General features: G+C 40.2%; 2 protein-coding genes across 2 annotated transcripts in view; both read right to left on the bottom strand.

Annotated features, from left to right (window-relative positions):
• Nucleotides 1–4,574, bottom strand: part of LOC102079581 (zinc finger protein 99-like) — a 29,308-nt gene extending 24,734 nt beyond the window's left edge. The window contains exon 1 of the mRNA XM_025906057.1: nt 4,363–4,574. The gene's annotated coding sequence lies outside the window, so the exon portion shown is untranslated. The remainder of the gene's footprint in view (nt 1–4,362) is intronic.
• Nucleotides 1–27,928, bottom strand: part of LOC102078817 (zinc finger protein 665) — a 1,047,781-nt gene that overhangs the window by 601,273 nt on the left and 418,580 nt on the right. The window lies entirely within an intron of this gene.

Below are 27,928 nucleotides of genomic sequence, written 5' to 3'. Positions count from 1 at the left end.
TTGTCTTAATCAAATTTAAATCATGCTTTTTATTTGTTTTTGTTTTTAATGTCTCTGTAAAGCACTTTGAATCACCTTGTTGTTGAATTGTGCTATATAAATAAACTTGCCTTGCCTTGCCTTGCCTTAACCCTCTGGGGTCCAGGGTATAATTGGCCGTTTTTGACTACTTTTGATTTTACCTCTATATTTCACCTTTAAAATATGTTTTTCTTGCCTTGTTTGGTATCATTATTTTCAGCACAACCTCAAATATCTGAAATTTGAGTTATTTTTTCATTTTGGTATACTATATTAGCACAGTTGATCTAAATTCAGACAAAAAATTCAAAATCCGAGTAGAAAAAAGTTATATTTTTTACTGTAAAACCCACAAACATGCTTAACGAATGATTTTCATGACTTGAAATGCAAATAGAAATTGTACATTTCTAAAAATTATGCACAAGTTTTGCAAACAACAAAGTTATATGGTACTATTTACCTAAAAATGCAGCCAAGGCCTCAGGCGTTTTTTATATAACCATTTAAAACTATTTACAGAACAATCAGGTGTGCTGCATCAAATAAGAAGGCACACAAATTATTTGTGCCAGTCCAAAAAATGTAGTTTGTGTTCAGTATAAGACAGAGGAGAACACCACAGGCCTAAACCCTGCAGGTCTGACTGCAGGAGGTGCATCAGTCCAGTTTTCCATGTGGGAACAGCGTTTACACTGGAATCTGCCTTTGATGGCTTTTTTTTAGAGCAAATATGAAATTCAGCAGTATAACTGACACACAATACAAGACAATAACTACACAACACACTAACTACAGCCTCCAAACACGCTAAACATCACTAATGTCTCACATATGAAAACTCGCTCTCTCTCTTTCTTTCGCTCGCCCGCTTTCCATGGTGGGTGTCACTCCTAAAAACTTCCCCTTCTCCCTAAGCAACCAAATGTCACATGTTGCCATATCAATTTTTTGATTGGCTAACATGATAAACTCTAACACCAATAGGGAAGGGGTGTTTTTTCTTTTTCTTTTTTCACTCGGAAGCGGAGTGTGTTTGCTAGCGCTGTCTGTAGAAAACGCCGTTTTTACCATTCTTCCCGCTGTAAACACCGCTGTTTTGTTCAGAAAAAAACATCGCGTGTATTTCTTATCATAACTCTGGTTTTACGTGGCCTATCGACACAATTCAAAAACTGGTATATAGTTTGAAGTCCGCACTTTCGACCCAAGTTGAAATGGAGACTCTGACTCGCTGCATCTTGTAGCTGTGTCGTCTTAAATTGGTCATGTGATTTTGACGCGCTGGCGCGTCCGGCGACCCCAGAGGGTTAATGAGTTTTTTTGGCTTCATTGAGAACATGGTTGTTGTTCAATAATAAAATTATTCCTCAAAAATACAACTTGCCTAATAATTCTGCACTCCCTGTAATGTGTTTTCTGGATACATTGCTGCTTTTTCAGCATTCAAAGATTGATGGCACCGTGTCAGAGCACTGGCTATGAATTTCAGATGGATCAGGCCTTAACTTAACAACAAAGTTATCAATAGTTCTTTTCATCTTTTCTTATTACCCACAGCTACATCCACTTCTGTCGGGCCTAGGCTGCTCACTAGGGCTGGGTATCATCACTGATTTCTATAATCCATTCGATTCCAGTTCTCAAAGTCCTGATTCGATTCTGCCTCTGCCTCAGACAGTCAGAAATATTATAATTCTGATCATTTATCAGTAGAGCTGGGCGATAGAACGATAACAATATTTATTGCGAAATAACTTTTTCTCGATAGAAAAATTAAACTATTGCGATAGACCTCATCTCTCTCTTGCTCTCTTAAAAAGGAAAAAGAAAAGAAGAACAGCCAATCCAAATTAATTAGCGCAGAGCCGAACCAATCACAGCCGCAGCGTCACGTCACGTGACTTGTTACGTACAGCACAAGTGCCAAGCCGCACATGTGTAGTTGTTTGGGAAGCAGCCAGCCGCCGTGTCTAGAGCCCTGTATATAATAGAGGAAATGAGTGTGCCGACTAGAGAAAAATCAACCGAGAGCGTGGGTGACCAGGTTACCGAAGAGAAAACAAATGATGGTTCCAATGCCGGAGAGATTGTCGAATGGAAGGGCCATAGAAGTTCCTTAGTGCGAAGGTATTTCGTAGTGATGTGTCGGTCGCAAACCGGATTTTTGACGTGAACAATGCGAGCCGGCTCCTTATCGCGAGCAGTGTTTTTTTTTTCCTTTCTTTCTCTCACCCTCTCTCTCGCACTTTTTTCCGCTTCACTCCGCACGCGAGCCTTGTGCTTTGCACTGGGAAGAGGGGGGAGGGGCGGTAGTTACACTCGCAATAGCACAGAAACGGAGCGGGCGGGAGAGAGAGAGAGAAAGAGAGCCAGGGACAACAACGTGACATTAGAAAGGTATAGTAATCATCCACAACTATTTTCAGTTGCGGATGATATAGGATTCAGGAAGTTCAGAAAGCTATACAGCAAGGAGAGATTGAAAATTTCTTTTTAGTTCTCAGTTTATTTGATATTGACAAAAGTTAGTTAATTTTGTCTGTTCTTCTGTAAAACAAACTAAGATTTATTTTTAGAATTAATATTTTGTTTCTAAGTGGAATTGACAATTTAGTGGTCTGTTTTGTTTGTTCTATTTTGAAACTTAAACGCTTTAGCGGCTGCCTTTTGTGTAGTTTGCAATATTTACCTTTATTTATCTGAAAAAGTCTCATGTTAAGTACATCTACCCTGTTGAACTTATTATGGAAAATAAATATTTAAATTAAAACAAGCTGCTGATTATTTCACATTTTACTTGTGAGCAACGGCACATTTAAATCTTACAAATATAGTTATTTGGCTTATATCGTGATATATATCGTTATCGCCTGAAATGAAAAAAACATCGTGATATGAAAAAATCTTATATCGGCCAGCTCTATTTATCAGTACTGATACATGTGAGACTTCATCAGAATTGTGAACATCACAGCAGATGCCTTTGTGTCAAAGTAACTGAGAATAAAACACAGAAAAACATGAAGGAGATTTTTCTGACCTGACCTTTTATAGCAGATAATCTTAAATTATTCTGCAATATTCTGTAATTTTGCACAATTTTAAAAAGTTTACATTTCTTCAGTATTGAACAGCAGAAACTAGGCTTTCTTATCAGAGGTCATTTAAGTGAAAAAAAAAAAGAAAAGAAAAAGACAGCGGCCGACAGCGCTGTAAACAACGGTAGACTGGTGGGTAATAAGCGAATGAATAATGCAGAAAACAGAGATTTAAGACGGGAAACTGAGAGAGAGAGAGAGAGAGAGCGAGAGAGAGAGAGAGAGAGCTGTGCATGTGATTTTTATCGTGGTGGAAGCAAAACAGCAAAAGTCAGAGGGAATTCATGACGACATTGATCACATGTGAAGCGCAGTTTGCTGCTTCTTTTGCTGCTGGCTCGGTGAATTTTGGTTGGAAAGAGACAAAACCTGCAGCTCAGAATCAGCGCAAAAAGACGTAAACACAGCGCGGACGGTGGGCTCGGTGAGCTCCGACAGCGTGTCCGTGTTCGGGCCGTCGGGTGAGAAAGCCGAGAAAGACAAAGCTGATTCTGATGCGTCGGGTCCACTCTGTGTTTACGTCTTTGTGTGGAATCCGTTAATGAATCGATATCGCCTTATTCAAGCTACTCACCTCTCTCTTCCACCTGCACTTTCAACTGGACCACGGCCAATCAGAGAGGTCCCGCCCCTGACTATCTCTGATTGGATTAGTCCAAGATAGGGGTATAATGTGTCTGTTGTTGACCACACGGAGAGTTGCAGAGATTTTTTTTTTTTTTTTTTTTTTTTTTTTTACCCGAACAGTTGGTCGCACCGGTGCGACCAAATATTTTTTTTAGTCGCACCACTGAAAAATTTGGTCGCACTCTAGAGCCCTGTATATTTTTTTTTATACTTACATGCTTATATTTTCAGAATTGTAAAACCTTATTGTGGATGTAAAAGCCAAATTATGTGGATATTTTGCATCCACTTCATTGTGTAACATTTTATTCGATAGTATTTGATGGTTTGGGCCCCAGGAAGACTAGTAACCACTATTGTGGAAGCTAATGGGGCGCCTCTGTCAGTACGCCCCAGGGTGGCTGTGGCTACAATGTAGCTTGCCATCACCAGTGTGTGTGAATGGGTGAATGACTGGATATGTAAAGCGCTTTGGGGTCCTTAGGGACTAGTAAAGGCGCTATATAAATACAGGCCATTTACCATTTAATGGGGTTCCTTATAAATAAATAAATAAACAAACCATCCGTATTGAAAGGTAAAAGTAGCCGTCTTCAAAAAAGAAAAATCCTACCTGCTACTGTGGAGGAGTTGTCACCGCTATAGGGCTTTGGAGCGTGATGTCACGGGGGTGGGTGTGGAAAGGATTTCGGCCTGATGCGCCATTTTCCGGGTCCAAACAAAGCGCAAGCGAAAAAGGAGCGAAGGCACACACAACAGCCATGGTTCATACTTGCTGTGTCGTCAGCTGCAATGTTCGATCGCACGACCTGCACTGGAATAAGCTTAAAAATGGTTTGTCTTTTTTATTCTTTCCCAACCTGGAAGCATCATGAGGGAGCTTATATGGCGGACCTTACAAAAGAAGGCGTCTAGCTTGGATAGCAGCCATGAGATGGCTTGATATCCATTTCGCTTCCATCTCCAGATATCCGTTGGTGTGCTCCAGACATTTTCACTCCGGTAAGTTCTGTATGTTCATATCACTCTTTATAGCTTAATAATATTATCGTTGGGGCTCTTGGAGGTTATAGAAATTGTGAACAAACATAGAATTGAGTGACTGTGCAGACATGCGTGCTATGTAACGATTTGCTAACTCTTTCGCACAACTGTAGGGAAGCCTGCCTATGAAATGAATCAGACAAATCCAGACTGGTTACCAACGTTACACATAGGGCACTCCGAAATCCGAACGTGAGGGTTAGGGTTAACAAGATACGTGAAGATATCAGGGTAGGACAGTGGCGGTAAGTCGTCTGGGTCTTTACTCCACTGCCGTATTTCATATGGGTCCACATTTGCGATGTGTCTGGACGCAATCGGTCTATTTACCATCCGTTTTCTTTTGAGCTGCTTTTAAGCATGTTTCTTGTCATCGTCGTTCCAACACAGTGTGTTTTGTTTTGATTTGTGGACCCGGAAAATGGCGCCGCGCTCCCGCAATACATTGCGGCATGACGTCAACTCCAAAGCCCTATAGAGATCGGATTACGTCGTTGAAGAGAAATTGTCCAAGCCATGTTTCAAAAGTAACAAAGATCCGATGGATGGCCTGGATTGCAGCCATTCAAAGACCAAATATAACGTCCCAGAACACTCCAGCTCACATGTTAATCTGCTCCGAGCATTCCCACAAAGGTCAGTGTTTTGTAGTAGTTAATACATCATTTTTCATAACATAATTGGTGATATAGGTTACAAGCAAGTCTGGCGCTGAACAGAAATTGTCACGCTATGCTCCTTTGTTTATTGTGCATAAATAGTGAATTGTCCTGACAGAATATTGCGTTTCGCTTCTGTTATTACCATGGTACATTGACAAAAACATATACATTTATTCACAGGATAAAACAGTTTTGTATCACTAATTGCCCAGTGCGATTACAGCATACAATATTATTGTCACTGCTACATTTCTGTAATGCGTACCAGAAATTATTTCCACTACTAATTAATTACCAATGAGCTTAAAGGTCCTATTAATAAATGGTTAACGAATGTGTATTTATGAAGACGATTTGTGAGACTGGTAAACTTACATTTGTTCGTACGATGGTCTTTCGTTCTACACGGTGCATTTCAAGGTCCTGTACCCATCCGTCGGTAAACTGTACCTGGGCTTGTTGCAGTGACGTGAAGTTACTAAACTTCATGAGTGTATGCACTCACTCCAAGAACCGTATAATTATAAATATGAGCGTGGTGAAAGTTGGGCAGTACGCTAACGTCTTTTGTCCACTCTGTGTGCTCGTAAGGGTCTAACCCTTTCACTCCTTTGATTTTTTTCCTCGTGTCTTTTCTTTGACTTTTCATCAAGTCTGTCTTTGTACAGTCTGGCATTGTTCTCCTTAGTTTTGTACATTCCTTTTTTGGGAGGCAAAGAAAAACCAAGAAGGTATTGGAACCAGAGAATGAACGTTTTGCGGTGCTGCAAATGCTTGCATTTGATGCGGTACTTGGATTGTTTTGCCACGAGTTATCGGCATGCAATGCGCGAAAGTCATAGGGTCTGTCAATCTAGGGCTGTTCGATATAACGATATATATCGGATGACGATAGAAAAACGTCTATCGTTTCATTTTACGCTATCGTTTGTTTCGTGGTGTCACAAAATAAACTGTTTACGGCAATATTTTTTCATTATTTTGATGGTCACTGTAGTGGCTATATTAATTTCCTAAAGTTCTCTCTTTCTCTTATATTTAATATAACCACACTACAGACGGACAAGCGCTTGTTTTTATGCGTTGTCGTTAGCAACAACGACAGTAAAACCACCTCATGTCTGCTTGTTTATTTTCCACATAAACCTTTCACAATAAAGCTCAAGATCCTGTTGAGACTTTTCAAAATAAACTGAATCATGTGAAAGATGCAGAGTATTTACGGATGAGAAGCAAAAAAGAGCCGTCAGGTGCTAAAAAATAAACCTTAGACTCAAACGTTAGAACAGGCTTTTCCCCGCAGCACGCTGTGTAATAAATACTCACAAAGAAAACGGCGGCTGTTACAACCTATGTCTAAAAATGTATCGTTTCATGCATCAGTTAAAACACTCGACTCCAGGTACGCGACGCCCAGCTGGAAACACTTCACGCAAGTCGAGCTGCCCGACATTCACAGAATTTACAGAAAATGTTACATTTTTGTGATTTATATCGTTATCGGACGATAGATGTCTTAATATCGGGATATGAGATTTTGGTCATATCGCACAGCCCTGTGTCAATCTCTATTGGATACTTTGCTGGAACACAGTAAAGCTGTGGGTTGTGGGAATGACCCATAATGTTTTATCTAGGGGTCAAGATTTATGGCTGTAGTGCACTGCCATGTAAATAATTTGCATTTACTGAATATGTCCTGACTGAGTACCACTGTTCAAAAGTTGAATAAAGAAACGAACTAATTTTTGCCTTTTTTAAAAAAAAGAATTAAAACCACTTTGTAGAACATCACATCAGTTACAATGTAGAATCCATGACATTTTGCCATTTGTGAACTATAAATGTTTACACAAAATCATGACAGCGTTTACATGATATCACCCACTACTAACACTACTTAATTTACTGTATCTCTTGAAAAATTACGGCTATTTATACAGCAAAGACTTTAGAATATTTAACAGGAGCAAGTTTCATTTTCCCCTGGTTTTACTACCACACTGTTCACCCTCACATAGAAGAAGTAATCTGATTGGCATGGTCCCTTGTGCAGGTCCCTTGTGTAGCGCTGGAACCCAGTCACAATGTGTTTTATCCATTTCATAGGCTGGTTTGCTGCAATAATGCCAAATAATTAGCAACTCTATGAATAGAAGGTAGTTCTGTAAAATCCCTCAGTAGGATGTTTGTTCTAATTTGCTATGACCACAGAGCGCATCGAAAATAAAACTAAAAGGCTATAAAGAGTGATGTGAACATATTTAGAACTTACTGGAATGAAAATGTCTGTAGCACCAACAGATATTTGGAGATGGAAGAGAACTGGATATCAGTTCGTCTCACAGCTGCTATCCAGGCTAGACGCAGTAACATCCATTACACGAGCTGCCTCGTGTTGCTTCCAGGTTGGGAAAGAATGAAAAGCTAAACCATTTTCAAGCTTATTCTCTTGCCGGGCGATCGAACCTTGCAGCCGACCACACAGCAAGAACAAACCATAGCTGATGTTATCCATGTGCTTTCGACCCTCTGTCGCTTGAGCTTTGCCCCGGAAAATGGCGCATCAGGCCAAAATCCTTTCCACGCCCACCCCCGTGACATCACGCTCCAAAGCCCTTGGGCCCCTTCTCAGTAAGCTTCCACTACTCTCACGTGGGGTTGCGCTCCCCCACGCTTGTACCTGTGGCTTCATGTCCTGGGGGTGGGGGTTGGTTTTTCTCCTGCCCTGCACCCTTTGTTCATATTCCAAGACTATTTTTCTTTATGTATTCTTTCCCCCTAGCAACCGCCATATTATGATGTTGCAAGCAATCACAAACTCTACAGTCTGTCTAACTCCAATGTATACCAAGCAATCTATTATTCTCAACAGAGCTAAACTCAACATAAACTGAACCTGCATTAAAGTTAGCTCGATGCTTACCTTTAGATGAACCCACAAACCGAGAGAAACTCCGTGATGAAGCTGGAAGTTTTTCCAAACACAGGAAACAGATCAGGGAGCAGAGACCCACGTGGTTCACGCTGATCTCAGCTACGATCCAGGAGACAAGGGTGTGCAGATCGATGCAGATATCGATCCCAACGTCTGTAGTGGTATATGTTCCTGTAAGTTCACTACTTTACTCCCGTTTCATGAAAAAGTAGCTCTCTCTGCTCGACTCCTCTCCTGCAAACACACTTTGCTCCGCCCCCTTTACCCGGCTCCGCTGTGATTTGTTGCTGTGCGGTCACGTGACTCAGCTGCACAACGTAACCCCGTGGAGTGTTATTTCAAAAGTAGCGCCAATCTCCTTTTCCTAAACTCTTTTCCTTGGCCTCGATGAAAACGTCATCGTGGGGAGGACAACTGCTAAGAACTCAAGAAAAGAGAGGAGAGGTGCTGAGAACTGGAACAGCCTTACACTCGTCTCTCTGTACCAATGTGACTGTGCCTGTTGAAACTACATTGTGCTGAAGATGGACTACAAAACAAACATCTTATTTCGTCACAATGTGTTTTAACCCTGTTGTTTCATGGAGGTCATATAAACGAGAACAGTCTGTTAAAAATATTGCTTCATTATTAAGTTTGAATTTTAAAGAAGAAGGAACAGTTAGGGTCAGATTTACTAACATCTGCAGCAGCTCAAACACGTCTTTTGATGTTAAAGAGCTGCTAGATTTACTGAAGAGACTGTCCTAAAAGTCTCCAGTCAGTCCTCAAGCTGTGTTTTGATGTGAGCCCCACTTATGTTTCCTCCATATTACAATTTAGATGAAGCTAAAATTAATTATGCTTATTTTTTTAATAGTGCTAACTCTCTTGGCTGAATATGTAAAAAAAATAAAAGTGTTACTGTGTTTCATGCCTGAATGTTGCTCATGGTCTGATGGGAAATAATGTTTTCTGTTCTTTAGCACATCAAACAGTCAGCTGTTCACAGCTGCTCTCTTTGGAATACCAGGACCGCCATAATGAATTAATTAAATACACCATTAAATAATTAATTAAAATCAGAACTAATTAATAACATAAATATTGTCAACACATGTAATTAATTAAATATTGACAAATTTGATTAATTAGTAACTTATTTAATTAATGAATGACACGTTTAATTAATTATTGACATATTTAATTAATTAATAACACACTATTGACAGTTGTAATTCATTATTTAATGATTTATTTATTTAATTCATTTTAGCACTTTTGTCCCCTTCATCTTTCTTCTTGAAATATTTTTATCTCTCAGCCTCACCCGTCAAACTAAGTGGGCGGGGTTAACGCTGCCATACAGCTTCTCTAACATGTGATTGATTGTAAAATAAGTCAAGACAGGTCAATCCTAGGCTGTATCCCAATTCAGGGTCTTCAGCCTTAAAGTACGCAGCCTCAATGGTCCTCAAGGGCCGCGTACTCACAGACCGCTAAGGCCGGAAGTGCGAGGCATGTGAAATGGGACGGTCTAGCCTCCGTCGCGCTGCCCAGGTTGCCTAGCAACCATGATAGCTGGAAACGTGTGGTTGACAGAAATGAAGGAGAACATATTTTGTTCGTTTGTTTGTTTCTACATGAGCTTTGTGTGATTTAATAAGTATCTGAGGCTGAGACCACAGGACTGTGAAACATGATTGTTGGGCTTCATTTCTGTACTGAACAGTCATTTAAGATTAGCTAGTAAATAACAATTAGCTAATGTTGTTCATGAGACTAAAGTCAGTGTAAATATGATATGGCCAATATGATAGTTATTATATTAATCACAAATTATTACAGCAGTGAGTTTGAACTCTCAAATCAAATCACTTCTATTGTCACATCACATGTGCAGGTACGCTGGTACAGCACATGTGAGTGAAATTCATGTGAGTGAACTCTATGTCAAATACTGAGCTTCAGTAAAGATTCAAGTTGCAGTTATTTATATGTCCTGTGACCTTAAATCTTCACTCAAAGACACTCAAGTTTCTTTGACAGTGTATATGTAGATGTATCATATATAAGAGACAAACGTTGTTCCTTCAGTATGTTGGCATTACTAAATTTGGCTAAATGCTTACATATATGTATTGTAGGAGCCATATGAGTTGCTCTTTTTTGACTAAGTGGGTTTGTTTAAATGGACTCACTGTATTGGTGCACGGGTGTGGGGCGTGTCTCATGGGTGTGTTAGATGATAAATGTGGTTGCACTCACCTGTTCACCGCACCTGATGTTGATGAGCAGAAAGGTCGGGCGAGCATGAGGCAAAACCTTCTGTTGACTGCAGTTTGAATGATTCTGATGTATTTTGACTGTAACTTGATGGTTTTTGATGACATCTGGTGGCCAGAAATATGAAGAACAGCTTAAATCCACAAAATAAAACCGACTGCTTCATAATGATTGCCCACTCTACAGAGTGGAATTCTGTCTGATATTGGGCCTCCATTGTGTTGCTTTAAACGTGTGTTTTTTGGGGTGCCAAAAATGTTGTTTATTTCTTTAATAAGTAATTTTGACCAGTAAACCTTCCTTGTTTAAACATGCACCATGGTTTGGTCTTTCTTTGCTTGTGACTTCCTGATGTTGGTAAATACAATAATTGAAAAATACCACGTTACATATAATATACATATAATAATGTACAACACATTATGGAGTATGCTTCTGCTGTGAGGTCCTGCCTCCATGTACTTGTGCAGTTAATCGCTAGACGGGTATTTTTATAAATAAAATTATGGAGATTTTCCTATACATATTTTTGACCTGGGGGTAGACTTGATTGTGAATTGGAAAGGGAAAATGCTTATGAACTTTCAAATTAAAAACATGATGCATTTAAGGTAACCCTTTTCCATTTGTATTTAAAAAGAAAATTAGTTCCACTGTGCGATGGCTGAACCTGTTCCTTTTCGTGGAGATAATTTCTCCTGCCTTCAGGAAAATCCCTTCACATGGCACACAAGAGGCTGGAATGCAGAGAAACTGGTAGAGATGCAGTTATACAGTCTACCTGGGCCCCACAAACTAGCTAAAGAGAATAAATAAATGGAATTGCTGCACATTTTGCAGACTAGCAGTTTAAGATTATTTAAAACATAAAATATATCTTTTTATAACATTAAGTGTAATGAGTCAAATAGAAGTCTTTCTAAAGTTATTTAATGATATTTATATTATAAAAAGCAGATTTTTGACATTTTAAGTTTGTCCTGTTGTCAGATAAAATAAACACGCACAAAACAAAAGCAAACAGCCAGAACACTAAGCTGGAAAACTCACCAGAATGACCAAAATCAACTCAAAATACTCCCACACAACAGAAACTCCTCTATTCCTCGCTGGCTCCAAATCTCTCAATAGACATATCAGTGGTTCGCTATCTGTCACCATCAAAACACTCCACAAATCCCGCGATTGATTCACCTGCTTATAAACCAGTGAATCAGATACTGAAGCAGTTACGTTCTAAATGAAGCTTCGGACGTCACTGATCACGTGACTCTGGCCAAACGAATCAAGCCTCGACACAGTGCTTCTGAAGCAGTGTGTTGATTTTTTTGACACGCTCACCGGAGCGTCAGCTTCAAGCGAGCCATCACTATTATTTGGCATAGTAATTGGTGCCAATTGGTAACTGGCTGTGAGTCGCAGTTATTTGTTTGTGCAGTCTGTGCATTTGTTTAATAGTTAATCCCATGTGCTGATTTGTATATTGGACAGTTGCATGTGGAATAAAAGGAACAAATGTTACAGAAGTGTATTTTATGCGTTTATTGTTGCGCGACATCTCATGTTTAGCTTGCCGCAGCCGTATGTTGGAGGAGCCGCAACAAATTGTCAACAATGAGTTTGTAGATTTTATTGGATTATTTATATATAAATGAGTTTTATTGATGAGAGTTTTATAGTTTGCTGTTGCCTTAGTCCACACGGCTTTTAGAGTAAGCCTGGGGCGACACAAAACAGATTTCTATTTGGAGTCTTAATCTCCTGTTAGCTTTCAGCAGTACAGCTGCATTAGGCCTTGTCCTGATTTGCTTTCTAGTTATTGTGCATCAGGCGGCTGAAGCCATTGGCTTGGGAGTACCGCTGCAGTTTGTGTTTAAGACAGTTTGTCTTCCTCACAGCTGACGGTATGGAGGTACATAAATACCCACAGCTAGTGTGTAAGGAAGACTAGGTTGAGTTAGTTAGGTTTAACAGGCAGATTAGTGGGGGATATTGCTCCTGTTAATTGTGTGTGTGTGTGTCCAAGGTTTTATGAAGTGAATGTCATCAAATTGATGCTTTGGAATGAAGCTGTGTGGCATAGGTGCAGTTCAGCGTATGGATTTTGTAATGTTTTGAAGAAACATGGAGACACACCAATTAATGCAATGTGTTGATGTGGATGGAAAGAAAAGACTGATTTGTATATTGGACAGTTGCATGTGGACTAAAAGGAGCAAATGTTACAGAAGTGTATTTTATGCGTTTATTGTTGCGCATCATCTGTGTCCTCATGTTTAGCCTGCCGCGGCCATAGGTTGGAGGAGCCGCAACATGTATAAAAAAAAAATGTACGAGCTGTGATAACTGTGTTTGATAGAATGAAGAGTAGACTGATATATGAAATATTCCTTTATTGGGTGAGAAAATCAGACCATGTCATAACTGCTTTAAGTCATACAGAATAGATATCAGAGCCTTAAACAGGCTGACTTCTGCTAAATGGGTCAAACTGGGCAGAAAGTAAACAAACACATAACATCCTCATAAAATATGATGTAACACTATAGATCAACTTACCTTAGAATATATAAAGCATATAAACAATTACAGCAATATGATGCAACAAACACAGCAGTGCTACTAATCCAAAATACTCAAAGCTTCATAGAACTGAAACAAACATTTATTTTTAGCTCCATTCTGCTGCTGATACATACTTTAGGTTTCTGAATATTAAACTTGTTGCTGCCTTTCATAGTGTGTAACTTGAAGACCCTGAGTACTTTCTCCCACACTGAAAACACTGGGATGATAACATTATTTGAACATTACCTAATAAGACTGATTCAGGACAGACAATTAGTTATGTTAAACTTTCCTAGCAGTCCTTCACAAACAGGGAACAGTCTGTCTATTCTCTCCATCTGTCAGCTGCTGCTGGCTCTTCCTCCTCCTCACACACTGCTGAGTTTGTCCTGGTGGATCATCAGGGGTGCAAAGCCTCACAGATGATGTGCAGCAGTGGGTCCCTCAGTCTGGACACTTTCAGTTGTCACACATGGAAATCAAATGTGTGATAAGCTGCAGGATTCAAACACAAGTGTAACTTATAAATACATGTTCATACTTTTATTCCACAATCAGAGAGAAAAGGTTGCAAGGACAACTGCTCATCAGTGGTGCAAAGAATATACATGGATACAGATGTGCACAATGCAATCAGAGAAAAGGCTGACTACTTCCTTTTTTACATATATATGCCAAGATACCTGTGTTTGGAAAAATGAACAGTGAAAACATAGCAAAAAGGAAAACAGATCCTTCAGGCTGGCTGGAACAAAATAACTGATGTTTTATTTGCAAATTATTTCATGAATATTTTTGTTGTTACATGTTACTTTTATGTGAAATCAAGAAACTGTTATTTAAGCAATGGCATCAATTTCAGTTTTTTAAACACACACATTAAAACATTGAATTTGTGCAGAACTTATTTACATGGTAAGTATTTAAAAATCCATGCCTAGCATACTGACATACATTTAGACAATAACACAACTGAATGAAGAAAATGACAAATGGTATTTTGGATGTTCCAAAAGCACAATGTCACTTATGATTTTAAAACAATTTAGTGATTTACTTTATAATTTTGATAAACAATTTTGTTGAATATGAATAGTAATATAGTAGTATAATTAAACAGTATTATTAACATTCAACATTTGCAATGAATTAGAATTATCAATAACTGGAACTCAACTATCAGTACTCAAGTACCAGTTCTGTAATCAAGTTTTGTCAAGGAAGAAATGCAACTGTAGTGGCCTCAGCTGCAGGTCATTTTCCATAAGTTGTACTGGCACTGGTGTCTTGGGAAAAGTCCATCTTGTCTAACTTAGCCCATTTTTAACTAATGGTGTTTTCTGGTAATTTGACAACATACATGCTACTGCAAGCAGTTGGTTGATATTGTAAACATGTGACATGGTAATGATGCTATCAAAAAGTTTGTTCTGTTTTATCCTCCTAATGACTCGCTCCACATGTACCCTGAGTCTGGCTATGGCCTGCGTCTCCTTAACTTGGTATGCTGGCATCTGCTTCTGCTTAGATAGAAAAGGTGGGCGGTACACTTTGCATTTACAACAATCGGTGATGTCTTCAGTCAACTTCTCAGCAATGCCTGATTGTTTGAATAGTTCCTTGTCACTAACCGAACCAGCATACAGATTAGAGATGAATGTCACTGGACCATGTGGAGCTATGCCAACCAGGGCTTTGATCGTACAGTGGGATTTGTACGAAGAGTACATTTCACTTTGGAGAAGTGGTGAGGATGGTGTCTGACACCTCAGCTCTGTACAGTCAAGGATCATCTGGGTGTCTGAGAAATCTTTGAATTCCTCAGGGAGGTAAGCTTGCACTTCTTCACGTGTAAGCCAGATGCATTGAGACCCCAGTGCAGTGGCAAGAAAATTTGTCCATGTTGCAATAATGCGGCTCACTGTGGACTGGTGTATGTTAAATCGGTGTGCCAGGTCCCTCTCCTTCAAACCAACTGACAGGAAAACCAGGAAAAGAAAGAACTCGTCAATTGGCTGTAGCAGCTGCCTCTGGAAGGTGAAAACAAAAGGGAAAATGTTACTCCTTAAGCTATGAACTAGTAAAATTATGCTTTTCTTGGCTAAATGTTTAGTAATGGTTATGCATACCATACTGTACTATGGGGTAAACAATGAGGTGCTGTAGTACACAGGTGTATGTATGTAAAGGATGCTGAGTCCTTTATCATACATACACCTGTGTATGTATGCTATTGTACATAATGTAATGTAATTGTACATAAATACATTAACATTACACCTTTAGTTCAAACTACCAACAAACCCATAACCTACCGTTGATGTGCGTGCAGGTGTCAACACTTCTTCGTTCCTATTGGCAGCTGACTTGGCTCTTGAAACCCGGATCATTTTATAGATGCAAGGCTCAATCAAAAACCAAAATGCCATCAAATGATCATAGCTTGGAAATCTATTCACGAGAGAGACATACATCGTGTCCATCATTAATTAACATTACACACTGACATAAAAATAATGTAAACTGTGTCAAATATGCTAATGGTATGCTGTATAACATAGTCTGATTAAGAGTCTATTTGGTGTTGTATTTTACCTGTAGCATATCGTTTAAATACTAAAGCATCTACATGAAACATACAATCAGCAGAGAAAAAGTAAATATCTATTTTGTTTTCATTAAGACTGGAAACACTTTCGAAATTCAACTGATGGTGACCTTGGTATATTTTAAACAATTAGCTGGAATAGAGCTTAAGTGTACCTGGTATAGAATCGGATGTCAGTGTCGGAGCCAGCAAAACGCTGTAACCCAAATTCTCGCTGGACACGTAACTCCTGTATTTCCTTCCTCAGAGTCTCCACGTCTTTGGACAGGTCTTCTGCAACTGATGCAGATATGTCTAATGCAGACAGCTCAGGGACTGAGCAGTAGTCATGATCTCTTGTAAGACTGTGCTCTTCTTGATCGTCAGCAGGAACTAGTTCAAGGCATTGCTCCGTTCTCTCCCAAACACTACGCCGCGGTGGTTCACCTTTAAAGCCATTCCACTCAAAAAGTGTTGGTACAGCACCTTTAATAAGCCGCCTTCGACCATCAAGGGTTGTTGGCTCTATGAGTTGATCACTGGCAAAGTGTCTGCTGCAGACCCTGGTGTGAGAGGTAATCGTGAAATTATCCCGGCGTATGTTTACCAGCCATTGTCTTCTCAAGTCGGAATGGGTCGGAAAGCCATGAAAACTTAGTATGCCGTTAAATTTGGCTGAAGCCGAACAAAGTGGGACACAGCAATGCTCAGAGTATTTCTTCTCCTGTTTTTGAAAATGTTCTGTTTGAAATACTTTTCTTTTTATACTCATTCTGAAGTGACATTAGCATAGCTACCGATAGATAAACAAACATACCGGTAGTATTTGGAAACGGAAATACGTCACATGCCCTAGTGCAAGTAGTCCATCTCCTTTTCTTAAACTCTTTTCTTTGGCCTCGATGAAAACGTCATCGTGGGGAGGACAACTGCTAAGGACTCAGGAAAAGAGAGGAGCGGTGCTGAGAACTGGAACAGCCTTACACTCGTCTCTCTGTACCAATGTCACACCGGATGTCCGGCTGTTGAAACTACATTGTGCTGAAGATGGACTACAAAACAAACATCTTATTTCGTAACAATGTGTTCTAACCCTGTTGTTTCATGGAGGTCATATAAACGAGAACAGCCTTTTAAAAATATTGCTTCATTATTAAGTTTGAATTTGAAAAAAGAAGGAACAGTTAGGGTCAGATATACTAACATCTGCAGCAGCTCAAACACGTCTTTTGATGTTAAAGAGCTGCTAGATTTACTGAAGAGACTGTCCTAAAAGTCTCCAGTCAGTCCTCAAGCTGTGTTTTGAGGTGAGCCCCACTTATTTTTCCTATATAATACAGTTTATATGAAGCTGAAATTAATTATGCTTTTTATTTTTTAATAGTGCACACAGATAACGCTCTCTGCTGAATATGTAAAAAATAAAAGTGTTACTGTGTTTCATGCCTGAATGTTGCTCATGGTCTGATGGGAAATAATGTTTTCTGTTCTTTAGCACATCGAACAGTCAGCTGTTCACAGCTGCTCTCAAGCTGATTTTTACTGAACTGGAGTGACTTCTTCATAGAGAGATTAAAGCACACTGTTAGTAGATCGTCCTGCAATTGTGACATCACAATAATTTCCCTCGCTTTATAAACCTGTCACTTCTGTAACATATAAAATTAAAAACATAATACAATAAGTACTTTGTGAAGGACTTGCTGACATCTTGGCTGAATACATGCTAAAATATGATTGTGTTCTTATTGTTGGCAGGGACGGATCTAGAAGGGTGGCATGGGGTGGCAAGTGCCACCCTAAAATGATCCCTTGCCACCCCCCAAGTGCCACCCCAGTTTTGCATATGATGGTGTTGTTTATTAAAATAACTTTTTTTTAACTGGCAAACATCATTTGTGGGGCATCTTATTGCAAAACCTGATTCTTCTCTCATTTTAGTTTTAGTAATATTTTTAAATGGTTGCATAAAAAGAAAACAAAAGACAGGTGTATTGGCTACATTTTTAAATAAATAGTTGTATATGTTTACAAAATGTACAATTTATATTTGCATTTCAAGTTATAAAAAATGACTCAACATGTCTGTGGCTTTTTTTTTTATAGTAAAAAAAACTACTAGCATTTTAAGTTCTTTGTGTGATTTCAGATCAGTAATACTAATGCAGTATGTCAGTGAAAAAAAAACAAAACAACTAAATTCAGTTGAGCTGAAAAGAATGATACCAAACAAGGCAAGGGGAAAAAAACTAAAATGAAACAATTTCAGGGTGAAATACAAATGTAAACTCAAAAGGAGTCAAAATAGCCATTGTATTTCAGACCTCAGTGGGTTGATCCAAGAAATCATGAAAAATTAGGTTTAAATTTTTGTTAATGGCAGTGCAGATTTCTGACATTTTGTGTAATTTAAGCATGTAACAATGTGATTGTTTTCTAACAAAAAACAGTGTGAAACTTAAGTTAGACTTGTGTTTGTAAATGAACTGCCCCATGTTGTGTAGCTTTCTGGATTTTATACTTGTTGGGCTACATATTTATTTATTATACAGGCTATACAGTACATACATAAAAAATGTGAGTTTTGATTCTAACTAAAGTGTTTAATTATGTGGGCTACAGAGAATAATTAAGTTATAGAAAATATTTATATGAAAAATGTATATACTTATCGCAATTGAATCATTTTAACCATATGTAACCACCTGCATATGTGTTTGGGGGGAGGGGGGAGGCTTTGATTTTGCCACCCCATTTGATTTCTTTGCCACCCTCATGCCACCTTAAGAAAATTTCTCTAGATCCGCCCCTGATTGTTGGGGGTTTTAATATTCATGTGTGTTGTCCTGATATGCCCATGGCAAAGGGCTTTTAAAGCCTTATTGATTCTTTTAATGTGGTGCAATGTGTGACCGGTCCTACACATGAATGTGGACACACACTTGATCTTGTTTTATCTCATGTTGTGTTTTCTTTTTGTTTTTTGTTTTTGTTTTTAATGTAGAGATCTCTGATGATGTGTTTTCTGGCCACAGTCCTGTGATGTTTGAAGTTCCTCTTCCCTTTACCTTTGTTAAACCTCACGCTGCTGCTTGGCGCTGTCGACTTTTTAACTCCTCCACTGCTGAGCAGTTTTCAACACTTAACCAGAACTGCCAAATCCCAGATTTTTTATGCAGCCAGACCACAGAACTGAACTCGTGGTTTTATTCCACCTGCCAGACTACTTTGGACTGCATTGGACATGGCTTCATTAAAATCCAGGCATTCTAAAACTAAAGCGCAGGCTGAACGACACGACCCGAGCTGTCCGACATGAGTGGCGTCGAGCTGAGAACACGTGGAAAAACTACAATTTACAAGTGTCATTACAGATGCTAAAGGACTGTTAGCGTCAATATATATATATATATATATATATATATACATATATATATGTAAATATATATATGTACGTATATATGTGTGTATACATATATATATATATATATATATAGATATAGACCAAGTATAGATAGATAGCATAAGTGTAGATACTTACATGAAAACAAACATAATAACTTCATACTGTCACTGGGTTTAAACTAAAGGAGTGATCACAAGAAATCATCAGTATCAAACTGTGACAATAAAAAATGTTCATTAAAGCAATCAAGAATGTGATGAGTTTGATGTGAATCCTTGGTAATGCATGGGGGAAGCTCTGTGCCAATTTTATTAGCAACTACGGATTTTATCCTTTTCTGGATGCAATACCTTGGCCTCCAGTAACACTATATGGAATCTTAGAGTCATTTTGACCAGGACTTCTCCTTTAATGGAAATATAAAGCAAATATTTAAGACTGCTTTCTTCCATTGCTGCAATATCTTTTAAATCAGAAATATCCTGAGTTTCCTAATGTGTTCTCAGCTTGTTATAACTCTAGACAAAGGGGAGTAGCGATTTTAATCCATAAAAAAATTAATTTCACAGTACTCGATACAGTTATAGATCCAGAGGGCAGATTCTTAATCATTAAACTATCTATACTTGATAAAAAGCTATGTATTGTAAGTGTATATGGTCCAAATGTTGATGATCCCTCATTCTTTCACGGTTTTTTCAGTGCACTCTCTGAGCACTTAGATGGCACACTTGTTCTTGGAGGCGACCTCAACCTTGGACTAAATGAAGAAATGGATAGGCTCAATACAGCAGGAACTCAGCGTAATTGGCAGTCCACTAATATAATCAAACAGTATATGAGCGACTTTGGTCTTTGCGATGCATGGCGCTCCCTTCACCCCACCAGTAAGGAATATACTTTCTTCTCACATGTTCATCGCTCCTACTCTCGTCTGGATTATTTTTTGGTCAGCAGCTCACTGCTGAGTGACATTTCAGACACTGAGATTCACCCTATAGCTGTCAGCGATCATGCTCCTGTATCTTTAACACTAATGCAGAAGAATAATACCACACTAAGTAAAAACTGGAGATTTAATACATCACTGCTTAAAGATGAAAACTTTATTAAATATTTTAAAAAAGAGTGGACTTCATATTTAGACTTTAATGACATTCCTGGAACATCAGCTTCTGTTTTATGGGAAGCAGGGAAAGCTGTGATGAGAGGTAAAATAATTTCTTTCTCATCACATAAAAAGAAAAAAGAAAACAAAAATATTCAGGAATTAGAAAAAACCATCAAATCACTAGAAGAAGCCTACGCGTCCCACCAAGATCAGGAAACATTGAACAAAATACGCAAAACAAAACTAGAATTAAATGAGATAATTGATAAAAAAACCAAATTCTTAGTACAAAGACTACGCTTACAAAATTATGAACATAGTAATAAATCCGGTCAATTTCTAGCAAACCAGCTAAAAATAAATAAAGAAAAAACAACTATATGTGCTGTTCAAGATTCATCTGGGAACACAGTATATGACCCGAAACAAATAAACAACATCTTCAGGGATTTCTATAAATTGTTGTATTCACCACAAATAAACCCATCTAAAAAGGAAATTGATCAGTTTTTAGACAACATAACTCTCCCAAAATTATCAGACTCTCAAGCAATTGCACTGGATTCGCCACTGACATCAGGTGAACTCCAGGAAGCCCTGATAAGTATGCCCAATAATAAGGCTCCAGGTCCAGACGGCTTTCCTGCAGAATTCTACAAAGAATTCTGGACGATTCTAGCACCAGTTTTTTACAGAACGTTGTTGGAAATCAAAGAAAAGGGCAGACTTCCATCAAATATGAATTCTGCAAACATTAATCTCCTGCTAAAACCAGGCAAAGACCCTGTATATCCCTCAAGCTATCGTCCAATATCCCTTATAAATGTAGACCTCAAAATTATCTGCAAAGCTCTCTTAAAGAGATTAGAGAAAATAACCCCCCTCTTAATTCATCCTGACCAAACTGGATTCATAAAAGGTAGGCACTCATCAACAAATACACGTAGATTACTTAATTTGATAGACTACTCATGCAGTAAAAACATTGAAACTACAATATTTTCTTTAGATGCAGAAAAAGAGTTTGACAGAGTTAACTGGAAATTTCTATTTACAACTTTAAACAAATTTGGTGTTGGATCTTCTTTCATCAGCTGGTTAAAAATATTATATAATTCCCCAACAGCTTGTGTCAGAACAAATGACCAGACATCCTCCAGCTTCTGTCTCCTGAGGGGCACCAGGCAGGGATGCCCACTCTCCCCTTCACTGTTTGCAATTTTTATCGAACCACTAGCAGCAGCAATTAGACAGAATTCAGTAATTAAGGGCATAAAATGCAAGAACATGGAACATAAAATCAGCCTTTATGCGGATGATGTGTTACTCTTTCTCCAAAATTCACAAACCAATATCTCTGGGGTGATTGAACTGATAAACTCTTTTGCAAGAATATCAGATTACTCAATTAACTGGTCAAAATCTACAGTCCTTCCGATTAATTGCTCCTTCCATAATTCCTCTTCTACTCCACTGCAATCGGGAAATATAAAATATTTAGGTATTAATGTTTCTCCCAAGCTTGCAGATCTAACTAAATTAAACCATATCCCACTTTTAAAGAAAGTAGAAGGTGATCTGGCTAGGTGGAAATGTCTACCCATATCACTCATGGGAAGGGTTGCCGCTATAAAAATGATGGTATTACCAAAAATAAATTATTTATTCTCAATGATCCCAACTAAACCGCGGCAAGATTGGTTCAGATCTCTAGATTCATATATGTCCAAATTCCTTTGGAAAAATAAGCCCCCACGTATAAGCTTAAAAACATTACAAAAGACCAAGGATAAAGGAGGATTAGAACTACCTAACTTTCAGCACTACTTCTTAGCCAACAGGCTTCAGTTTATCTCAGGATGGCAAAAACATACCCTCTTAGATGAACCTTGGCTAGATGTAGAACAAGCACTTTGCAATAATCTAGAGATTTCAAATCTACCATTTATTAGCTCAAACATCCAACGACATGAATGCTTCAAAAGCATCAACATCAGCTCTTCTCTGACAGCATGGTGGGAGTTTCTGAAGTTGACAGAGTCTTCATTAATCCCATGCAAATGTACACCTATCTGGAACAACCCTGACATATTACAAAACAATAATATGATAAACTTTTCAGATTGGAGTGGTAAAGGAATCAAATATTTAGAACATATACTAGAAGGAACAGAATTTATTTCATTTGACAGACTAGTTACACAATACGGGATCAGCAAGAAAAGATTTTTAGAATATCAGCAAATTAAATCCATAGTAAAAAAGAGATTTAAACCAGGTCAAGATGAACTACAAACACCACCAAGTGTGGTTCAATTTCTGACTCTTAAAACCCCCAAATTACTGTCCAAAATATACAGAATGCTTTCTAAAATAGATGAATCAATATCACTTCCTATTGCAAAATGGGAAGCGGATTTATCAGTTAACTTAGACCAAAACTTCTGGTCTCAGATTTGCTCAAAAACCTTTCATCTAATTAGAAATCCCAGTCTTCAATTAATTCAATACAAAATACTACATAGAGTGCACTATACAGGTCATCGGATGTTCAAGATGGGCTTTACATCTACCAACAACTGCTCACACTGCCAAACCAATTCACCGGACAATTATATCCAAGCTCTTTGGTTCTGTCCACCAGTTCAGAAGTTTTGGCGCGAGATATGTGAAGACTTATCAAAGTGTCTGAAATGTAACATTCCAACTTCCCCTTTAGTGTGTTTGTTGGGCAGCTTAGATAATGTCACTACGGAAAAGAATATAGCCCATATGGTTTTCACTGCCCTATGCATAGCCAAGAAAACAGTCCTCATGAACTGGAAAAATAAAAATAATCTTAATTTTAACCAATATAGAAATTATCTATTAGATTACATTAGTCTTGATACAGCCTCTGCCACCACATCAGATCAATTGCTCTGGGCTCCTTTGATCAGCTCCATCACCTAGTGGGGGTGGGGGGTCATAGTTTGGTCCCACCTTCACTGTTGTGATAGGTGTGGGGGTAGGGACAGGCTTAGGGCATCGGGGGGTTCCCCAGGAGCATCTTCCTTGGGGGGCTCAACCCGGGGTAGCGGTCATGGCCAATTAAGGGCTCTGTTGGCTCTTGGGTGACGGTTTCCTCGTGGCTGCGTGCAGCGGGGCTAGGGAGGGTCTGTGCTGACGGACGTGGGTTACTGACCTGGTAGCCTGGCTGCCCCTGGGTGGGTCCGGGATGGGCGTGAGGTTCTGGGGGCGTTCCGTCTCTGGGCTGGGGCCCTGGCCGGGCCTCAGGGGCCTGGGTCCTGGTTGGTGTGTTGCCGGGGTTGTGGGCGGGTGGGTGTATGGGGGCCCAGCCCTGGCGCAGGGTGCCGCCGGTGCATCGAGCCACCTGGGGGTCCCTTCAACTGGTGGGGGAGGTTGTCACATCTTGCAGGAGCTTTCCTCTCTTCGGGAACTCTCTCTGCAGGAGGGGGAGATACAGGAGAGGTGGAGGAAGCTCTCAGCCTGGGCGTCTATTGTCTTGTGTAGTCTGGAAGATGAGTGGATGATGGGGTGGGTGTAGTTTTCTCTGTGGTGGGGTCGGGTGGACTGTCCCGGGCTCTGTGGGGCTGGGCGGTGCTGCTGCACTGGGCCCCGGTCCGGATGGGCCTGGGCCCCCCTTTCCCTGGCGGGTTGCGGAGTATGGGGGTGCCTACTGGGGTCAGCGGGGGAGCTGGCCCCAGGGAGGGGTCACTTGCCCCTCCCTTCCTTCCCTCCCCATCTCCAGCTGCCTCCCTCTTCTCGCTCCACCACAGTCACCCACACATGCAGGGCCTTGGGGTAGGGGTGTGTCACCAGGGTGCAGGGGAGGCATCCCCCCCCTCTGTCCCCTTCTGGCTGCCTCTGCCTCAATTTTATTCCACAACTTAGACACTCACATTACTCACACTCTCATTACACATACATATAGGATCTTGGGGGTGGGCATGCCACACAGAATCCAAATTACCATCAGGGTGTACACCTCACCCCTGGCGTCGTTGCCCACCTCTCAATTTTAAATACACGTAGACATTGAGGGCTAGCAGGAGGGGCTATGCGCCTACCTGCTGCTCTGGCAGGTGGCTCCATGCCCTCCTGGGTTTTAAATGCACCTTAGAACACACATACATCAACACTACATATGAGCGGGTGGAGGGAGGTGTGAGAGTCTTCACACACCCCCGTTCTCTGCGGCCTGCTGGAGCGGGGGGGCTAGGAGGAGGAGTTGGCCATCCGACTGGGGTCTGGAATGTGGGGCCTCCCTGCTGCTGCGGAGTCGGGGCGGTCTGCTTCTCCCCAGCGCAGGGAAAAGGGTAACACCACCTGGGTCTGGGTGCAGTTTCCCCCTCCAGGGGCAAGGGTACCCGGACCCGGTTCTTAGAGTACGCTTGGGGAGAGTGATTGTGTGTACAGCGTCTCTTTATGTCTGTCTCCGCGTTGGTTGAGTGTGGAATAATTGCCTATGAGAGCATGAGGGTGGGAATGGATGTTTGTATCTGTGTGTGCCTGTATGTCTGTGTCTATATGTCAGGTTGGGTATCAGACACCACCTCTCTGGGGACATCTCAGGCCCTCCAAGGTTTGGAGGCCTATCTCCCCCTACCACTTCCCCTGCCGGTGGTGGACGCCCTCAGACATCGGTGCGTTGGTGGTTCTCTGTGTCCGGGGGTGGGCGCCCAGGTACACACCGGCTCACTCCTTGGCGGCTGCTTATCGGGGCCTGGAGCCTGGGGCTCGCTCGGGCCACTTCGGAGGCGGGGTGCCCTCGGCCTCTCGGCCCGGGGCTCGGTCACTCAGGCACAGCTGGCTGCCGGCGGAGCTCACGGGCACGTCACTGCAACCCCCCTGGCTTCTGCTCCGCGGCTGCTGAGTGACCCCTCATCTGGGACTCCCCTCAGCTCTTTCTGGGATAGTGGCGCGGCTGCCCCTCTGTTGGTCTTCCTTGGTCTCTTGTGTTCTGGGGGCCTCTGGATGTCTGGAGTTTTGATCTCCTCCATACCTGCTTCATGCCCTGGAGGACGGGGCAGTGGCCCCCACACCCTCTAGCAGATCATTACATGAAGGAACCTTTTAAAAACAAGCGCGTTCATGCTCACAGGTGTACACACAGGTGATCACACACAAACTACACCCTTTTTGGCTCTTACCTCAAAGCACACTGTGCGCTGTCGATCTTACGTGCTGCACAATAATGTTTAATATTTAGTATTTACCGTCATATTCCCATAGATCATTGCGATGTTGTTTATTACTCTGTTTTCTTCTGCTTGCTTTCTCTTTTTCTCAACAGGTGATCCAGATGATCGATATATGTATTTTTTTGTCTGCTTATTCTGTTGGTTTTTGTTTTTTTGCCCTTTTCCCCCGTCCCTCTTCCCCGCTGTTTTTCTTTCCCTCTTTCTTTCTCCCCTTTCTTTCCCCCAGTTAAGTCTGTCCCGTATTCATCAAGTGAAAATAAAATAAACAATAAAAGGTGAATCAAATGGACCATTACGGCAAGGCTGGGATGGTCAATTTGGTAAAGTAAATCCATTGGGCATCTTTCTTCGCCTTTAGACAATAATTCTGATGGCAAAAGAACCAAACGGGACAGGTTAAAAAAAAAAGAAAAGAAAAAAAAAAGAAATATCCTGTCTCAGAGTGATGCTGAAAATCTTGTTCATGCATTTATTACTTGTAGTCGGGAATATTGTAATTCATTATTATCAGGATGTTCTTTTTTGCTGGACAAAGGCAGGATGCAATGGCTGCTGTTTTATCTACGTGTGGATGCACATGCCCAGCTCCCAAATTGTACCCAAATACTGTACGGTCCCTCCATCCAACCACACATTTTCGGGACCATGACCACCCACTGCACACGCTCCACCGAGGTATCACTATGAGTGACAACATCATCCAGGTAGCAAACAGCATATGCAGTGTGAGGACACAGCTATCGCTACAGGAGGTGCTGAAAAATGCCCGGGGCTTCAAATAAGCCTAACAGAAGTGTGACGAATGGTACAAACCATACAGAGTAGAGAAGGCCATTTTTGTCTTTGGACTCTGCAGACAAGGGAATCTGCCAGTAGGCGTTAGTTAAATCCAACATCATAAAAACAAGCAGTGCTTATACAGTCAGGTCAACCCGGGGCATGGGATAAGCATCAAACCATGAGACCTTCGCTTTGTGACAATCATCACAGAACCATATAAAACCCTGCGCTCACTTCTTAATTACCACCTTAAAGACAACCGGCCCCTCTCAACAGCTGGGACAAATCATATGGCAAACAGATAGGAGACCAAACACTGAGGAACAAATCCTCATTTCATCCTATCATAACAGCATTTTCCCCATTTCAGCCAATTCCTTTTGCACAATTTGTCTCTTGTGCTCAGGCAACCTGTAGGGCCATGAACACACTTTCACACCAGGCTGCGTTTCAAATTGGTGCTGCATGAGAGTCTTGCAGATGGTCGGGGGAATGAACACATCTGCAAACTACTGTTGCAATGCAGGAACATCTGCTTTATTGGAATGTGTGAGATGTTAATCACAATGCATCTTAAACACACTGTGTGAAAACTTCATGCCCACATCTTGTTTTTAAGAAAAATCAAACATCTTTTCCTTAAGATCATTTCAGGGTTTTTAATGAGCTGCATGTACCGTGCCGAGAACAGCCAAGTCTCCTCCTCTGATAAACCTCCACATGTACCACTAAAAACATTTAAATTAGTTTGAATCTGAAATCATGGCTCAAACTACTTGCTGTGAGACCATTTCTTTATTTTTCACATCAAACCGTTTAATAAGATAAACTTTACACAGAGTTCATCAAATATAACTAACGCTTTAACATTATCAGGATTTCATAATACAAACTTCAGATCAACAGGAAAACAGCTGCAGAACATGTGGATCAAAATGAATTCATTAAAAAAACAACGTGGACAAACAAAGGATACAGTAAATACACTAAAGTGAAAGGAGGAGCCAAAAATAGATGTTTAATAGGATTTGAATGAACTAAAATTAGTCACCTGTGATCTTTAAAATGGTCCTGATGTGTGTTGCTGTTTTTAACTTTTAACAGTTCTTTGCTGCCACTGTGAATATTGTGTTCCTTCCCTAATTAAATTAAGGTTACACAGCCTCACTGCTCCATCTTCTGGTAAAAACAAAAAAAGGTATTACATGGAAGTACAGCCCAAAACCAGTTAAGCTTGAGTTTCTTTTTTCTGGACACAAAGTCACAGCAGCTCTTGTTTCAAAGCTGGTGGACAGATTTAGCTCATTTTGGAAGTTTTCAGAGCAACTGCTGTGTAATAATTTGCAGTTTTGGGAGAAAAAGGATTTAAGAGAAGATTCTACCACAGCAGAATATTAAATATGAATGAAGAATTGAAATTTAACTGAGGCGAAACATGCAATGAAAACATAAAAAATAAGTTAATTTTGGAAAAGCTAAAAAGGTTCAAATAAAAGAAATGATTTACATATCCATATGTGATTTTTGATAGAATACCAGTTTGGTTTTAAAAAAAGAGAAAGAAAAGACATTCCTATAACTTTAATAATACAGTAACAAGTACAACTACTAAAC

Source organism: Oreochromis niloticus, linkage group LG3, assembly GCF_001858045.2.
Source record: "Oreochromis niloticus isolate F11D_XX linkage group LG3, O_niloticus_UMD_NMBU, whole genome shotgun sequence".
NCBI lineage: Eukaryota > Metazoa > Chordata > Actinopteri > Cichliformes > Cichlidae > Oreochromis > Oreochromis niloticus.
The sequence above is the reverse complement of the archived record's forward strand: the minus strand, read 5'-3'. Positions and strand labels throughout refer to the sequence as shown.